Source organism: Synchiropus splendidus, chromosome 3, assembly GCF_027744825.2.
Source record: "Synchiropus splendidus isolate RoL2022-P1 chromosome 3, RoL_Sspl_1.0, whole genome shotgun sequence".
NCBI classification, from domain to species: domain Eukaryota; kingdom Metazoa; phylum Chordata; class Actinopteri; order Syngnathiformes; family Callionymidae; genus Synchiropus; species Synchiropus splendidus.
Window position 1 is genome coordinate 34,852,439 of NC_071336.1, and position 10,496 is coordinate 34,862,934.

Below are 10,496 nucleotides of genomic sequence, written 5' to 3' on the forward strand. Positions count from 1 at the left end.
AGAAATGATGTGAGGTCTCATTGAATGACTTGTTCAAGTCCAAACATTTTACAGCAGACAGGGCCATCTGGTGGCCTCTGAAAATCAGGACACTGTTTCATGAAACCTCATCTACCCTTCAATACTGTGTCATGAAGCCTCATCTACCCTTCAATACTGTGTCATGAAGCCTCATATACCCTTCAATACTGTGTCATGAAGCCTCATCTACGCTTCAATACCGTGTCATGAAGCCTCATCTACCCTTCAATACTGTGTCATGAAGCCTCATCTACCCCTCAATACTGAGTCATGAAACCTCATCTACCCTTCAATACTGAGTCATGAAACCTCATCTACCCTTCAATACTGTGTCATGAAGCCTCATCTACCCATCAATACTGTGTCATGAAACCTCATTAACCCTTCAGTACTGTGTCATGAAGCCTCATCTACCCTTCAATACTGTGTCATGAAACCTCATCTACCCTTCAATACTGTGTCATGAAACCTTATACTGAACCAACCCCGCCTCTCCAGGTGGACTTAAGCCTGGGCCAAAGTCCAGCTCATTCACGTTAACCTCTGACCCTTGAGCAACACAGGCTTTTCCCCGAGGCCACGTCTGTAGCGTAGAAACACCCCGAGTCCCCTCGAATCCCCCTCCAAACCTTTACCGTCTGTTCTTTCACTTCGTTCACTTCACCGTCCCGTAGTCTCCACGGGTTGAAGACGCAGCACCTCCATTGTCGTAGGACAAAAACAGGGCTGTTTTGACCTCTGGCTTCTGTTTGTCCGGTCACCGGTGAAAGCACGAGCGGCCGCTTCAGAAAGGTCAGGCGCCTGCGTCTTGTTTACCCAACATCATGGAACCTTCTCCTGCTGGAGAAGAAGAAAAGAATCCCTTCTGTTTGAAGTCACAAAGGGACGTTTATCAGATCAGATGTTTCTTCATCGTCACATCTCACTCCTCAGTTTCAGAAGAGCTGGGAGCGTCTCAGCAGAGCGACAGATAAATAAATGACGGTACAACTGATCATAATGAGTCTTTTTTTTTTTTTGCCAGCATGAATGGAACTCACGGGACGGCTGTCAGTGAGAGCTCCGGTTTGGGCCGGCAGCTGTCGGCTGAAACGGCTGCTCTCGGAGTGATGTGTTGGACGCAGGAAAGGAGCAGCTCTTGCACGGAGGCTCCCTGGAGTTGACTCACTGCACATGATGTAAAGCGGTGTCACCCGCACGCCTGCGGCTCCGTTTACCCACCAGCCGCTGAGATAATTGCTGTCGATATCTGGCGCTGACCCCGGGGGCGTGACCCCGAGCCGCTCAGGAGGAACCAGCATTTCTTGGCCGGTGACTCGCTTGTTACAATCCCGAGGTGACGACCCAGAGGGATCGGACTCGCTCACGAGTGGGCGTGTTCTGTGGTTTCTGCAGAAAAGATCTTTATTCCCAGACTCATTAACCTGACTCTGAATCAGTCGCACAAAAACTAGCTGGAAAACCAACGGTGAATTCCATGTTGACATAAAATGGTGAACAAAAAAAAAAATGAAATTGAGACTCAGGCTTTTCTCACTGGGGACGATGCTCAAAAGTCCGATATGAACATGAGTTTTGGCCACGGACTTGATCCGGCCTGGAGTCTTGAGGAGGCTCAGGTCCTCCAAGATCTGGCTGGACTGACAGACATATTCACTTCAATGAATAACCTTTTCACTGCAGTGATCATGCAGCCGTCTTCAACACCCAGGAGCAAAGACCCTGGATTTTCTCAAGTTACTGAAGATCACCAGACGATTTCTGAGGTCTGGATCTGGACTTCACTTATAAACATCTTCTCCATCCTCAGTCAAATCTCTCTCACTGTGTTCAGCGTGTGGTGAGAGCAGCGTGGACCGATCCAGACGCTCCGTGTTACGCAGCTTGTTTCCTTGTCACATCAACATGACAACACTCTTCCCTCTTCGCTTTCCCTGTGAAACGCCACGTTCTGTTCCAGCCGCGGCTGAGCGCCGTCATCACTTCATGTCTGAGGTGATGACGACTCGACAACTCGGTGACAACAGCTTTTGTGTGCAGAGCGCCGCCAGCTGGGAGAGATGGCCTGAGGCGCAGAGGTGCCAGGCTGCACAGCAGGGGGCGCATCGGACTGACCCGAGACAGAACCCGCAGGGGGATAAGCCCCTGAGAAGTGAAACAGAAATTGGACCTTGGACTCTTCAAAGGTTCTCCAACCTCACACTCTGAACTGGACATTTTGGCTTCCAAGCGTCTGAATGCAGTTCCCAGTGCGAGCAGGTACGAGGCATCCGCCGCAGCTCGACGGTGAGGCAATAATGAGGCACAACTTCTAAACGTATTAGAGGCCATCCAGTTAATTTAGACGCATGGTAATGACCAGCCGGCAAAGAGAATAGAAATCATTAACTCTAATGAGCGAGAGCCAAACTCCTTTACTAATTAAGTCATTTAAATATATTACGCATCTATCAAGCGGCAGCTGGAATATATGTATAATGGTTTCCTTGCTGCTTTCAGATGAAACATTCCTCGCAAACAGCATCGCAGTGGTGCGTCATTCCGGACTCGGCCTGCGGTTTGGTGTCGCTGGTGAATCGCCGGTTCATGGTGGACACTCTGCCTCGTAGTTACAGGCTCTTATGACTCTTCTACATGTGAAAGTGTAGTTTTTTTTTTGACTTTCAGGCCGAATATTTCAGATGTGGGGTGCAGCCAAATGTCCTCACAAGGATAGTGTTTTGTCAAGAATTGGTCCCCACAAAGTACAATAAACAAGCCCGCCCTCACACACATGCGCACCCACACACAAGGAGACACGTTTCTCTTCCTACGTCATTGACATACAGGAACATAACCCTTTCCCCAGCCTCTATCGTTAACCTGACCATCTAAAACAAGTGGCTAAACTTAACCTTTATTCTGAACCAAACTAAAGCCCAGTTATAATAACCTAGGTATTCCGTAGATCTAACGCAGCTCCATCATCTGAGTCCATCTTCTGGAGGTCTGGAATCCAGAAGCAGCCGCTGAGACCAGCAGTGGTGTCGGGACTTCGGGCACGTGGGCGATAACAGCACATTTCGAGGGCTGTGATGTGAATAAAAGACTGTCTTGAGACAACGACGTGAACACAAGCGAGTCGGGTTTTGGCCACTGACTTGATCCCGACTGGAGAGCTGCAGATTGTCTAGTGTGAGAGCAGCGTGGATAAATCAAGACCAACCAAGCTCCATGTTACGCAGCTTGTTTCCGCTATTTCCTCACACTCGATGCTCGACCCCGTTTTCCAAACTAGTTCTGAAAAGTGTTTTGAAGCCAGTGCACCACTGACCTGTCCACAACGCAGACAGCACCACTGCACCTGCGGCTGCTAGTCTGTATGAACAAGATCTATATTCCTTCTTAAAGTGAGTGGGTGCGGCTATTTTTAATAACATATCATAAAAATACAACATTCCCTCTCTTTATTAAATGACCCCCCAAAGTTCTAAAACAAACAAATGTATTTTCTCTGTGAAGCAGCCGTGAATATGAGCTGATTTGAACATGCGTGAACCTCGACAAACATCCCAAACCGACACATTTGGTTGCGGCGGTGTGAAAATACTTTGCCGGTGCTGTTTGCCAAACATCATCACCGGGCTCCGCTTTCATCTCTCACTCCGCAGTCGCTCCTTTCATCACTTTTATTAATCCTTTTTGTCACATCTGCGTCCGACTCGTCCCATTCACTCGTACGACTCGCCGTCTTTAATTAAACTTCTCACGCGTCCGTCGGCGTAGAAACTTCTGCGGAGTGTCGAGTGACATCCAGCTGAGTAGATAATGACAGGATTTCAATTTTCCCTTTCAGCAGAGATTCTCCTGAAACGACTGTTCTGACACCGGATGAATGGGAATGAATTGATTTCTCAGCGGAGAATCAATCAGCCCGTCGTTCTTGTTTAAGGTGACAGAGTGACGAGTTGAACTGCTGGAGAACGCGACAAAGACTCCGATCGTTGTCGAGGCGCTGGAATTATCAAGACCTCTTCGAACACTGGACACATTTGGCGCATCTCTCAGATCATTCATGGAGCATCGGTTCAATGCCGAACTTCACATCGACCGTTACATTATGACCATCTCACTCTGGCAGAGAGAGCTCGTGAAAACCGCTCTGGGCTTTGATGCGTCCAAGTCAACCTTGTTACAAGTGTTTGTAACTGGAACAAGATGCTGAAACCCATCCACCAGCAGGGATGGTCCGAATCCAACTGCTCTGAATTAACTAACACTTTCAAACCCTCAGATGTGCTTGTTTTTCGGCGGCGTCTCTGAGCTCGCGCCTCGGCCAAGAAGCCGCGGTTTTATGCGTCTCTGTTCGGGAGAGGAACTACCTGGAAATAAAGTGCTGACCAGGACCACAGAGCTGGCCCGATCTGGGCCCACTGACAGTTTCTAAAATGCCAAATGTCTTCCTGGCGCGGGATGAACGTGTCTCCATCCAAAGGGACATGTTGCATGGCAGGCTTTCGGCCATCTGCGCGCTGGCGCGCTACTCATTTATTTATAAGTATTTTCATCGGGGTTCCTGTCCGCGTCCTCTCTCAGCTGTCCACGGAAATCTGAGCTGTCTCTGGAAGCTGCCACGCGACAGTAAATAAATGTGTAGCTGAAGTTGAGCTGACTAGAGGAAAGTTGAGAATCGCACATGAACAGCTTTTTCAGATTGTTGAGTCGTGAGCTGTTTTTGATGTAATAATTTCAGGACTCTGACTCAACAAGGACTTTCGCTGATTCATGATGCTATACTAGACTCCCTAGTGGAGACCCCCCCAACCCGAGTACTTGGTGCCCACTTGGTCTCGTCCCTTTAATGTCTTGGTCTGTTGTCTCAACTGCAGCACGGAATTTCCCCAATAAGGAGGCAGAGTGGAGTTTCTGTGAGTCTTGTCTGACACACAATAATGAGTCTTTGGAACCAACAAGGCTTCTGTCACCAGTTCAGCTCAGCTCTGGAGTGGTTCATGATGGGTTGTCATCGCTGGATCCCACTTTTTCACATCCGATACCGATAGCGCGGCCTTGAGGATGACTCGATACCAACTCGATTCAATACTGTCTTGTTGTCTGCCACAGAGTAGTTAATAATGTTCATGGAGGTGAACTGCTTCATACTGACACCGAAAAACACCTTGCCGTTTTTTTACGCCATAAATAAAAATGCCACATGGCAAATATTGAAATAATTGAACAAACAACAATACGACAAAGTAAACAAAAATACTAACACTTACCTTGTTTCATGCAGAATCGTAAAATCATTCATCAAAATCATCATTTCGGAATGTCATGCAATGTGAAACTGAGGATATTTGGGAGTGATGGGCAGATGAGGTTTCATGAAACAGTGCTGCAGGGTTGACGACACAGTGTCCTGATGGCACTAGATGGCGCTCTTGGTTTAGAAATGATGTCACTGAATGAGTTGTACAAGTCCAAACATTTGGTGGCCTCTGAAAAATCCTGAAACATTCATGAAACACAATACTGTGTCATGAAACCTCATAACCTCATTAATATTTGTATGGGTCCTTGATGACGAAAATAAAATCTATTTGGTGTCCAACAAAATCAGCACCATCCCGCGGCTCCAACCTCCATCTTTTGTTAGCGCAGTCTCGCGGCTGTTCACAATGTGACCTGGAGCTGTTCTTCCCAAACGTATGACTTCCAGGGTGTGAGACTGCAAAGGTAAATGATGAGCTAAATGAAGAAGAATGCTGAAACTGCAGCCTTCACTTCAACTGAATTTGAGACTTATAGAATTTTGCACGTCCAAGTCAAGCCTATGAGTGACTTGAGAGAGACTTGAATCCAAGTAGCAGACCTGAGTCCCCATCTCTGTTTCTCGGTGATGAAACTGGGAGGCTTCTTATGAATGGGTTGATGTGTCCTATATGAACACAGACAACATCTGTATAGACCGAGTCCGCAGCAAGTCGTCTCGTCTCCTTTTGTGAATTGTTCTTTAGATCCGTTTGGACAGATGCTACTCCTTTTTAAAGCAAAAACATCCCCTACAGTCGAGGAAGAAGGCGATACATATTTTGTTGGTCTGACTTGCAAAGCTGCACGTTGTGAAGTCACGTTGCAGAAGTTCAGACTAAAAGACAAACACGTTGGCGGCGACCCGCTTGTCAGAACTGTTCCACTAACTTTCGTCTCTCGGCTGTGGAACGTGGATATGAATACGGTCTTTACACCGGAAGAGCCCCGAAGTGTTTCTGACTCTTGAATGGCAGAGAAATAAGAAGCTTCCAGCAAAACAAATCTTGAGCTTGAGTCCCAAATACATTTGTGGGACGAACCCGTACTTTATTTGGGGCCTTCCAACGATGTTCCACTGCCGGTTGAGGTACGCGCCTCAGGCTGCTCCGACTCATGACTGACATGTATGTACTCAGGTAGGTGATTTACCTTGCAGTGTTTTTTTTCTCATGTTTTATAGAAGGAAGTGTTTAGACTCCTGCTTTATGCAGACACAACTCTGGTCCCTGGAATACTGCAGTCAAACATCAGCAGGCACTAGAGCAGGCGTGGCTAACCCGCAGCTCCCGAGCCCCGTGCAGCAGTTTCATGCAGCTCTTCACCACAGGAGCCGCGGAAATTGGTCAGAAAAGTAAGAGCTATTGCAGCAAAATTTCAAAAATTTCAAGATACTGGTCGAAGACTTTGAATCGCATTTCACTTCGCAACATAAACAATGCGCCTCACCCCCATTCAATGGCAATGAGAGGTCCTCAGACTTGGAGCCTCATCAGATCCACCATCAACACCACTGACATGACTCAGTTCCACGCTTGACTCTGTCCTTCCCTCAACTAAAGCTCTGGCTTGTGTTTCACCTGTGACTCACTGTTGATGGAGGTGAAGTCGAGATGAGACGCTCCAGTCTGCAGCGTGGCTCACACACACACACAGACCGGGGCCACATTAATGGTGGCAGGAGACACGTTCAAACATAGAGGAGTCAAGTCAATGGCGCACACATTCCTATCCACACCGCTTGATATTTCCAGGAGGATCAGGATCAAATGGAGGAGTTTGAAAAAGACATGCACCAGAGACGGACGTGAACCAGCAACCTGGTGACACACAGGGATGAGCTTTAACCACTACACTGAGTCAGGTGACCAGCTGCTCAGGTGAAGCCTCACAGCCTGACGTGTTTGGAGCATGTGGCTCTGCTCAGCACCACAGTCAAACAGGGGGGCTCTTACTCTGGTTGGCCGGCCTGCACTGGAGAGTGAATGTAGTCACAAGTCAGAGGTGAATTTAATGGTGTCATCTGATAATTCATCGGATGAAGCCGTACTTTAGAAGAGCAAGTCATCCGCGATCATTGTTGGCTCCTGGCGATGGATTCATTCATTCCAATCTCATGGCTGCTTTCCCTTGTTAAGTGTGCCGTTAATCCAGTGCAGATGATCTCATTATGGCCCAACGGTGGTTTAATCCCCCCTGAGGCTTCTTCAACTGATATTTATGAAGAAAAACACACACAGTGAAGAGAGCCATCAAGCCAAATGTCAGCGGCAGCCGCGACCTTCTCCCGAGCTCTGACCTTTGAGGCTCGCAGGAGAGGTGGAGAGCGGCTTCCGCGGCGGCGGCGGAGCATGTTGGAACGGAGAAATTAACTTTGGGCTCCTGATCAGCGGCGTCTCATCGGGGAGCTGTTTAGCATGTGTGCGCCGCGGAGAAGCCGGCGTGAACAGTTTACCGTGTCAGCAGGCACGGCGAGATATTGAGGATTATTAATCGCGTGGTTTTGTCAAGTAGACCCGCAAGGCTGCGCCGGTTTATCCAGTCAGCAGTTCGCTGGCGCTACAAAGTTGTGCTAGCTCTGAATGTTGCTCCTTCGCTGAAGCCTGAGGGTAAGATCGGAAGGTGAGGGCTCCAAGGAATCTGGAACCAAGCTTATCGGAGTCAGCTTGTCTACGACTGACCTCATTTCCGTTCAGCATTTGCCACATTTCAGAATCCAGACGTGTGAGAACAGTCACACCGTGACAAACCCGCCACACACTGTTCCTCCCCAAAGCGGTAATGGGTGTACATACTGGTGATGACTAGAAGAGGCTACAGTATTGAAGGGTAGATGAGGCTTCATGACACAGTATTGAAGGGTAGATGAGGCTTCATGACACAGTATTGAAGGGTAGATGAGGCTTCAAGACACAGTATTGAAGGGTAGATGAGGCTTCATGACACAGTATTGAAGGGTAGATGAGGTTTCATGACAGTATTGAAGGGTAGATGAGGCTTCATGACACAGTATTGAAGGGTAGATGAGGCTTCATGACTCAGTACTGAAGGGTAGATGAGGCTTCAAGACAGCATTGAAGGGTAGATGAGGCTTCATGACCAAAGCCACCAGACAGTCAGTGAGGTCCACAATACCTGACCGTAACTAGCTTAGCACAGTGGCTAAACTACAAACAACCTACCAACAGCAACCAATCAGAAAAATCAGTTAGAGGAAATATCTATTGACATTGGGAAAGTTGCCTTTTGTGTCCTACACTGAGGAAAAATCCAGCCCGTGATGGAAGGAACCCATTCTTTCAGTCCATTGAAGCACCAAGGCGTAACATTCTACGCTGAAGGCTGCTGTTTTCATCATAATAGGACGCAAAAATCCACTTTCCTGACTCATCAGCAAACATCATAGTCCATGGAGGCTCCTCCCTAACTCCATCTGTCGGTCTCTCCATAAGAGTAGCAAACAAGAATGGGCCCTTGATGGACTCACCTTGAAGCCTCCGCCACCACTGTGTCATACTTCACGAGTTCGTAACAGCGTTGCAGACAGTGACCAGACCTGATCTCCAACATGACTCAGAACTCCCATCAGGACCCTGAGGGCCAAACCTTGAAATAAATCAATCGTCAGTAACTTGCATGTTGCTCCTGGATTCTGAACCTTTCACACCAGATCTGACCAGAGGGACTTCAGAGAGGTGCCTGACCCTCACACACAGAAGGTCTGGGTCCTTTCCCATCTCTCCCCAGGCCAGCCGTTGCCACCTCCAGCCTTCAATCCTCCTAAATATTTCCTGCTTTATTGGCCATAAAGCAGCGATGATTGTATTACTCATAGTCGGGCGCTGGATTACAGCAAAGCTCCTCCGCTCCAGCGCTGTTGATTTCCCTCCAGGCCGCAGAATGAACTTTAATGAATCTCCCGTTTTCACGAGCCTTCGCTGCGAGGTGCTTTCATTTGACACGCCACTGGCCATAAATGAGTCACCCCCGCATCTCGCCCCAGATATCAGGGAGGACTCCACGTGGAAGGTCTTCACGCCCGATCGGCGATTTCCAATGGAAAAAAAAAAAAAGACTTGTCCGAGAGATATTTCAATATTTCAGGAGCGAGAGACGACTCGTCGCTTTCACGCTCCTTTTATGAGAAAGTGGAGCGTCTGTGCCGCGCGGGATGGTTTCGTCAAACGCTCCTTCGAAGGTCGGACCGTCGACAAAATGAGCTTTGACAGAAGCAGGTTTGGAGGGTGAATGATATGTGTAGGTTTTAAGTCAAGGAGAAGGTACGTGTGCTGGAGAACTGCATCAGTAGTCACCGCGGTTTCATTGTGTGACGGAGATCAACACTGTTCTTTTGAAGCTCTTGACATTGTCCATGAGCTGTCCAAGGTCATGGTTCAAGGGCACAGACCTCCCTCTCATATAGGCTGACTGGAGCGCTCTGACTCAGTAGCATCTTTCCTCGTCCAGCAGACATGGCTGTCTACTCTTGGAGGTTCTCCTCTGAGTCTCTCCTGGATGACTGAGCTTCAGACAAGACAGAGACAACTTCAGTTCTTGCCTCAATGCTGACCTCAGGGCAGAGAGAGTCTTCTGGCTCAGCTCTGTCGTCACTACAGACACACTACACCATCCATCTCTGTCCTCCAAGAACTTCTCTGGGAAAAGAAAACAGTGACACAACCTTTCTGACAAGTCACCTTCACCGTCTTCTGCCGCTTATCTGGGGTCGGGTCGTGGAGGCAGCATTCGGAGCAGGGAAGCCCAAACTTCCCGATCCACACAAACCTCCTCCAGCTCTTCCTGGGGGATCCCGAGGCGTTCCCAGGCCAGACCGGAGACATCATCTCTCCAGGAGTCCTGGGTCTTCCCCGGGGTCTCCTCCCGCTAGGACATGCCCGGAACACCTCCCAAAATCGGGATATTTTTAATGTCAAATTCACCACATTCAGCACATTATTTGTCATAATTGCCTAGGAAGTGACCCAGGTGCAGATGACTGCAGGCTGACAGAAGGCACGGACAACAAGATGAAATTCATAAATTTAATACCAAAATCACAATAAACACAGACGACAAAGACAGGAACTGAAGGCGCCAGACTCAAAACACGAACCGGGAAAAACAGAAGTACTAGGAAATAATCTGCAACAAAAGAGAGGCGAGTTACATTCAACCTTCAAAAA